General features: G+C 45.4%; 1 long non-coding RNA gene and 1 pseudogene across 1 annotated transcript; one reads left to right on the forward strand and one right to left on the reverse strand.

The window, feature by feature from the left end:
* Positions 1 to 575: 575 nt before the first annotated feature.
* LOC147340487 (uncharacterized) lies at positions 576 to 3416 on the reverse strand. Its single transcript, XR_015158898.1, has 2 exons — positions 2916 to 3416; positions 576 to 2289 (listed from the first exon to the last, which is right to left on the reverse strand). It is a non-coding gene; the product is annotated as an uncharacterized LOC147340487 (long non-coding RNA).
* Positions 3417 to 4950: 1534 nt separating this feature from the next.
* LOC147340488 (germ cell-less protein-like 1 pseudogene) lies at positions 4951 to 6571 on the forward strand (annotated as a pseudogene).
* Positions 6572 to 6979: the final 408 nt, after the last annotated feature.

The following is a 6979-nucleotide window of genomic DNA, read 5'->3' on the forward strand; positions in this document are numbered from 1 at the left end:
CTTGAAAAGAGCTTCTTTATATCTGTAAACAAAGATTAGAAGCCAGTAATATGTCAGACAAAAAGTCATGAAAATTTCAATCATATTTAGCAGTCTGTTCAATCCCATGTAACCGATCCCTTTGTTCTGCCGTCCTTGCCCAACAACTGAGGATGCCAGTGAAAGCGACAGTCTCCAAGAAGTTCGTGAAAATTTTTATCAACATCTGTACGACCTGTCCAGCAAAGTGGGTACTCCAATTACTGGAGATTGTAGAAAACACATTTTAACCTTTTTTTTTTCTATTGTGAGACATTAACCCTGAAGCCAGGAAAGGGTTTATCTTATCAAATAAAAATGAGATTTGTCAGGGAGCCAGGAAAAGCTAAGCAGTCATCTTGGATTTCCCATAGCCCCAACTATTTGGTTTACAGCCATTGTTTATCCATTTAAAATGCCCTGATGAGGGGTTAATTTTTGTAGAAGCAGAATGAGTTTTGTCTATGTGTGCCATTGTCTGTTATCAAAAGCCACATTCCAAGAAAACTTTGTTCTTTTATCAGGAAGAGAAAACCAAATTCCAGATTGGTGCCAGCTTATATTCACTGTCAAACAATATTTATTCTCTTAGTCAAAGTAACAATAAAAGATTTCAAAGGCAGTTTAATGTCTTAAGAAACTTGAGTCATGCACAAAACTCTCTTCCACTTGCCACAAACCTTTTTTCATTTGCCACGAACATTTTTTATATTTTTTGTATTCATCACTTTATTTGCCCATTCAGAGAACCTGTAAGTTCAAATTTACTTCCTTTTTTAATAGAATGTAATTTCATTCCTTATACCTTTTTATTGAAAACACACATCCTACTTTCTTTCAGCAACTATGAATTGTACTTTATATCATCATTTTGTAGACTGGTAAATATAATTTTCTATCTTCACAATGTCTATGTTAATTAGATCAATAAACAAACATCAATACCAGGTATCAATTCAACAGTGAATATTTCCCAGTTCATACAAGTCTGAAATTCATTTAGTTTAGTTTTCTTGAATTTAGAACTGTTTGATTTGTAAGTGCTTACTTCTCCTTAGGCCAGATAAATAGAGCTCAATGACCAACTGGCCTTTAGCAATTTTGTCCAAGGACAAAGACACACACTGAGACACACATAAATCTAGACAGAGACTTCACAGTTTTCCATTTGAAATTTAAAATGTCTCTGCCCGTTTTTTCCCTTGGCTTGAAGTTCTACCAATTTGCTCATGGCTGGAGTTTCAGACAGAGTGGGCTATGTATCTCAAGGACATGATAAGAGTTAACTTCAGGTTTTTTTCCCAGACATATTTTTGTTTCTCATGCAGGATCAGAGCTCCCAAAAAAATATTTTAACAAGCCAGCCTTTTCTTAATTGCATGTGCAAAAAGAAACAATTTTGCAATTTCAAAAAGACTTCATTTTAACCAGTTTTCTCTGGAGTCTAAAGAATATCATGGCCATTCAGTGTCAGAAATGTCATCTCTCCTTTTTGTAGTCATAGTTTTATATCTAAAATTTAAACCAGACAGTGTTCAAATTGGCTCTGCTGACAGGAGTTGACTGACTGATAAGATGTTGTCCCAGCAGGGATTGTCTCTCTGGGGAGGTGAGGTCTTCTCTTAAAGCAAAGAAAGCCTTCATATAAGGGATTTTTTAGGCTCTGGGGATCAAACTTATCCCAGGTTTTCAAAATACAACTCAAAAGGGTGATTCTGGAACTGCTAGCTCCCATCTGTAAGAGAGAAAAAAGCGATGCCCAGTTCCATGGCTTTTTTTCTACTGGAGGCATCCCTCTCTGCTCTAGATGGGGGTGGAGAGACAGGTGTTCCACCCAAGCTTCCTTGCTGGCTGGAGTTAACCTGTCCCTTATGAATGCAGGTTTCTCATTACTGTCCCTTCTCGTTCTACCACGGAGGTGGGGTGGAGATGCAGCAGGGATAGACCTGATGGCATCCCAGATTGATGTTCAGTTCCTCACCATTAAAACCTTGGCTTGATTTCCCTTTTTCTCCAGTGCCATCCAGGGTGATTTCCCTTTTTCTCCAGTGCCATCCAGGGTGGAGCAGAGTAGTTTTCTGGAATGCTTCCAAAGGTAAGACCGCCAGGTGAAGCACCAGTCCTGTATGTGTCTGTGCACATTCCTGAGCATATCCTTGACTGCAGTAGAAGTGGTAAGTCATAAAGGGATGAACAGAAAACCCAAGATGTCCCTTCCGAGAGTTGCCACATGCATCTATCTGATAACAAAGGAGGTGATGGAGGGTCAGCCTGTGAGGAAAAAATAATTGTTCACATTCATGGTGTGTCAAGGTCAACCTTTCTATTCCTGTCCAGGAGATTGTACAAAAAGAATATCTAAGGATGAGACAAGAGCCAATGGAGGGCTTTCTCTGACCCACTAAGAGCTAACACTACCAAGGGAAGAAGCCAGCCACATTCCCAATCTGCCCAAATCTGGAGTTCCCCAATCTGTGTCCTCCGGAATCTCATGCTGACCAGCAATGCTTCAATCCATATCCATATAGTCTGGAGGCATAGTCGTGACAATAACTTGCTTCTGGGTCTCTGGGATTAGGATGGTGATTTCTGGTCTGAGAGATGTCCCTGGAGCTAGAGCTATAGCTAGCTCCCTAAGTGTTCCTGCCTGCAATGTCCTGTAAAACTTGGAATGGAGTCGGGCTAGAAAAACACAATAACAGCATGGATTGCAAGTCCATTGAAAATCTACAACCCAGCATACTAGGTTAGTAGCTTTAATTCCCTAAGCATTTATGAAATGGTCAGACAGCCCAGGAAAAGCTGACTGGGGAAAAGAAGTTTGGTCCATAAGCTTCTGAGTTAGTAGAGACTTTACAGTAAAAGAGCAAAGGAGTCCCAGCTCTGAGTATACTTACCTTGTCCTGTATATCCCAGATGAGCTCTCAAGATGATAGCTTATGGTGAATGGTGAACAGTGCTGCTGGATTCATGGTCACTGAAGAAGAAGATTTAACTCCGGGACCAAAGACAGTCTCAGTCACTCAGAGCATTGTGTAGATTTTATTTAAAGTGAAAGTTCCAGAAAACGCTTCTGCCATAGATATCAGAAGGGGGTAGGAGAGAACCCACCTCACTAGCTGAGGGAAGGCCTTATATACTTCTCAACTTGTTGCTGAGAATAGATAAAAAAATATCGCAAGGGTGTAAGAATTTTTCCCAGACCCTTTCCTATAACATACATCCTGAGATGACATCAGCACGAGATTAGTCAGAAGGAACAGATTAACTCAGAGATCCAGCTGTGGAAGATTTTGCCCAGAGGTCCCATGACATACATCCAAAGGTACAAAAAAAAAAGGCATGTTACTGAACAAGAGATAAGGCTGCCTACCAAATCTACTTGTCTAAGGCAAAAGAATGTGAAAACGAAAGAATGTTCATATCCTCCTTACAGGGGCCGTAGGCTTTCACTGCTTATCAACCTGCCAAAGTTAACTCTCTAGGATGGAGATGCCTGACATGAGGCACTGCACAAGGCTTTAGGTTCCCTGTCCCAGGGAGTCTGTGCTCATCCCACCTGGTCGAGTGGTCCCTATGCTGGCCACAGCCAGCATGCTGCAGCTTTGAATAGGACAGAATCTTTGCAACCCCATGGACACTAGTTTGCAAGTCTCTGCTATTCATGGAATTTTTCAGGCATGAATACTGGAGTGGGTTGTTGTTTCCTCCTCGAGGAAGTCTTCCCAACCCATGCCTCATGCATCTCCTGCATTGGCAGGTGGATTGTTTACCACTGGGAATGTTTGGGAAGCCCCAAACATTCTACTTAGGCAAGGTCAAATGACCTGAGAGACTTACCGTTTTCAAAGTTTTTTCCCTTGCATTGTACTTTCCTTGTCATTGAAAGGTCCACACTCTCTCTACACCGTATACTTTGTTTAGCATATAACACTTGTCAGTATTTAATATTATTAATTTCCTCAAAAATCAAAATCCATCTCATTCATTCCTCATTTCTTTCAGTGTTTAAGTTTGTTACATGCTTAGATGGTGTCTAAAATAGAGACAAAAGCAAAGACTGGGCAAACATTGCCACTTTTATCACAGAAAATGTTTTGACAGCCGCAAATGATGGGATAACCTAAGAAAATAATTACAGAAATTAAGGTGCATAGAGCACAGAGCTGGAACCAAGACGTAATTATCCAAAAACAGGAGTGATCAGTAATTATTTCAAATGGGGAAGAGGAAATGATGTTCTTAAGATTCATGGGGAAAATTCATACACAAAGTCCTCTGTTCCACCATTATCCTACGAAGGGAGCCGCAGAGAAATCATCCCTGGAGGGAAAGATACACAGAGTGGAATTCCTGGTACAGAGTGCACTTATCCTGTGATGGGGAGTGGGAGGGGTAGGGGAAAGCCTCGTGGGTGTGGCTTTGCGTGGCGTCCAAGATGACGTCACAAACATCAGCCGTATCCAACGACACCGTGGGCTGAGCTAGTGCCAGTGGCGGCTGCGTCTGGTGAGGAAGCTTGCCCTCTGTACCCCTGAGGTAAAAGCCATGGGAGCAGTAAACAGTCAGATGCCCTCGAACAGAGTGGGGCATGCCCCAGAGGAGCCAGGTGCCCCTGAGGGGGAGGAGGAGGCCGAGGAGGTAGCAGTGGCAGTGATAGAGGAAGGGGAGGAGAGCGAAGAGGCCAGACCCACCACTAGCCAAGGGCGCCACAAGCGGAAGACAGGCCCAGAAGGGCAGCTCACAAAAGCGCGCCACAGGAAGCGAGCAAAAGACAGTTTAGAGTCCGTTTATAAGACACTTTTTCTGAGAGGAGAAGGGAGTGACGTGCAGATCCGTGCCCTGGGGAAGGAGTGGAACTTGCACAAGGTCTACTTGTGCCGGTCAGGATACTTTGCTAGCATGTTCAGTGGTGCGTGGCGTGAGACAACCATGGATACTGTAGAGTTGCAGATGCCTGACGAGAACATTGATTGTGAGGCACTGCACGAGGCTTTAGGTTCCCTGTACCGAAACTCTGTGCTCATCCCACCCGGTCGAGTGGTCCCCATGCTGGCCACAGCCAGCATGCTGCAGCTGGACAAGCTGATTCAGCAGTGCGGAGAGATAATGAAGGAGACGGTCAGTGATCAGACCGTGTGCAGCTACTACTGCTCTGCTGAGAGCTACGGACTCCAGAACATCAGGGCCATGTGTCTTCAGTGGCTGCTGGACAACCTGATGACCCAGAATAGTGAGGAGTTATTGAGAGAAGTTAGCCTGGATCTCATGAAAGAGGTCATTGCCTCTTCAGAGCTCTTCGTGATGGAAGTAGAGATGGATGTGTACACGACGCTGAAAAAGTGGGTGTTCCTGCAGCTGCAGCCGACATGGAGAGGCCCCCGCAGAGACCTACTGCCTGACGCAGACTCGTGGTTTGCCAGGTCCAGGCAGGAGTCAGAGGGCACCCCTTTCCTCGAGACCGAGCAGGGTAGAGCCTTCGTGCCAGCGTTCCAGCAGCTGCGGCTTGCCTACATGATCTGCGACCTGCCGTCAGCACGCATCATCGACCAGGATGCACTGATCCCCGCCACGTGGCTGACCCCAGTGTACAAAGAGCAGTGGCTTGCCCTCCTCCGGGCTGAGCAGACCAGAGACCTCGGGCCCGTGGATGTCTTCGTGTCCGACCTCCAGAGGACCAGCATGCGGTGCGGGGGCCAGCTCCTCAGGGATAAGCAGTGCAGCTGGCGGTGGGCAGGCTTCAACGTCGGCTGGGACTTGGTGGTGTGCTATGCCAACCGGCGCATCATTTTCAAGCGCAGCGCGCTGAACAAGTCCTGCGGTCTCGGGGTCAGCTTACTCTGGCAGAGAAAGGTCGCGTTCCGCTTGCGCCTGGCCTCCTTGGACAGGGCTGGAAGAGCCATTTTCCGGAAGGAGACAGAACTCCAGGTGCTTTCCCTGGGAAAGGATGAAGAGCTAGAGGTGGTGAATCTGGAGAACGAAGATGTGGTTTTCCCCATATATGTGACCTGTAATTTCCTGTACCTCCCCAGAGAGGGGCGTTTTCCTGAGTGAGGACTCCTGAAAACAAAATCTCAGAGAGGTGAGCAGCTCTTTTCCTGGGGTCAGGGACGACCAGCTTTCTCCAGATGCCAGCTCCTTCTGCGGGACCAACCGGACTTGCCCACCTCTGGTGGCCCACCTCTGTCAGAGTCTTTGTTGAACTGTAGCTCATAATACTTGAGATTGTTTACCTGAGCCTATGAAGAGGAGAAATTTTAAAGCCCTGCTCCCCCAACACCTTTAGACCTCATTTGTGCTGTTAAAGTGGCAACCTGTCCTCCTGGTTTACCATCCATCAATGCCCCCTCCCATCATTTCTGCAAAGTCAAAGACCAGTTGACTTTAGAGAGAACCTGTGAACCTACCTACTCTACTACTGTTGGGGAAACTCTTTTAAAATATGCATTTCCTTTAGCTTGATTAAAGGAATGTTAAAGAAACCGTTTGGTTTCTCTTTCAGTTCTCGTGTTTAGAGCCACTCTGCCCCACTCATTACCACTACTACCGCTAGCGTCCTTTGGATTGCTTCCCTTTCCCCATTCCCTGCCATTGAGCGTGTAGTACTTGGTTCCCATGATCTCTCACTCTGTGAACGCACCCAGGCTACACTGATGATCTTCTCTTTATTGGTTGTTCCTCAACGTTCTTAGGTTAGTTGATTTCATATCGTATCTTGATGTTACTTTGGCTTTATTTTGACTTTCCTAGCATTTTAACCCTAGAAAGACGCCTCAAATCTTATACAACCCTATATTGGGGGTGGAGTGGAAGGCGGCAGATTGATGCTATGAGGACATCTCGGTACTAGACAGACTTTTTCTGTGGCATACAGCCACGAATTATTTATGCACCAGAATGCACTCTCTAAGCACGCTGATGGCCTTTGCCCTTCAGAAACATTTGACGTTGGAATTGTACG

This window comes from Bos grunniens, chromosome X (genome assembly GCF_055505025.1).
Source record: "Bos grunniens cultivar Pamir isolate PY7600 chromosome X, Bosgru_T2T1.0, whole genome shotgun sequence".
Classification (NCBI taxonomy): Eukaryota; Metazoa; Chordata; class Mammalia; order Artiodactyla; family Bovidae; genus Bos; species Bos grunniens.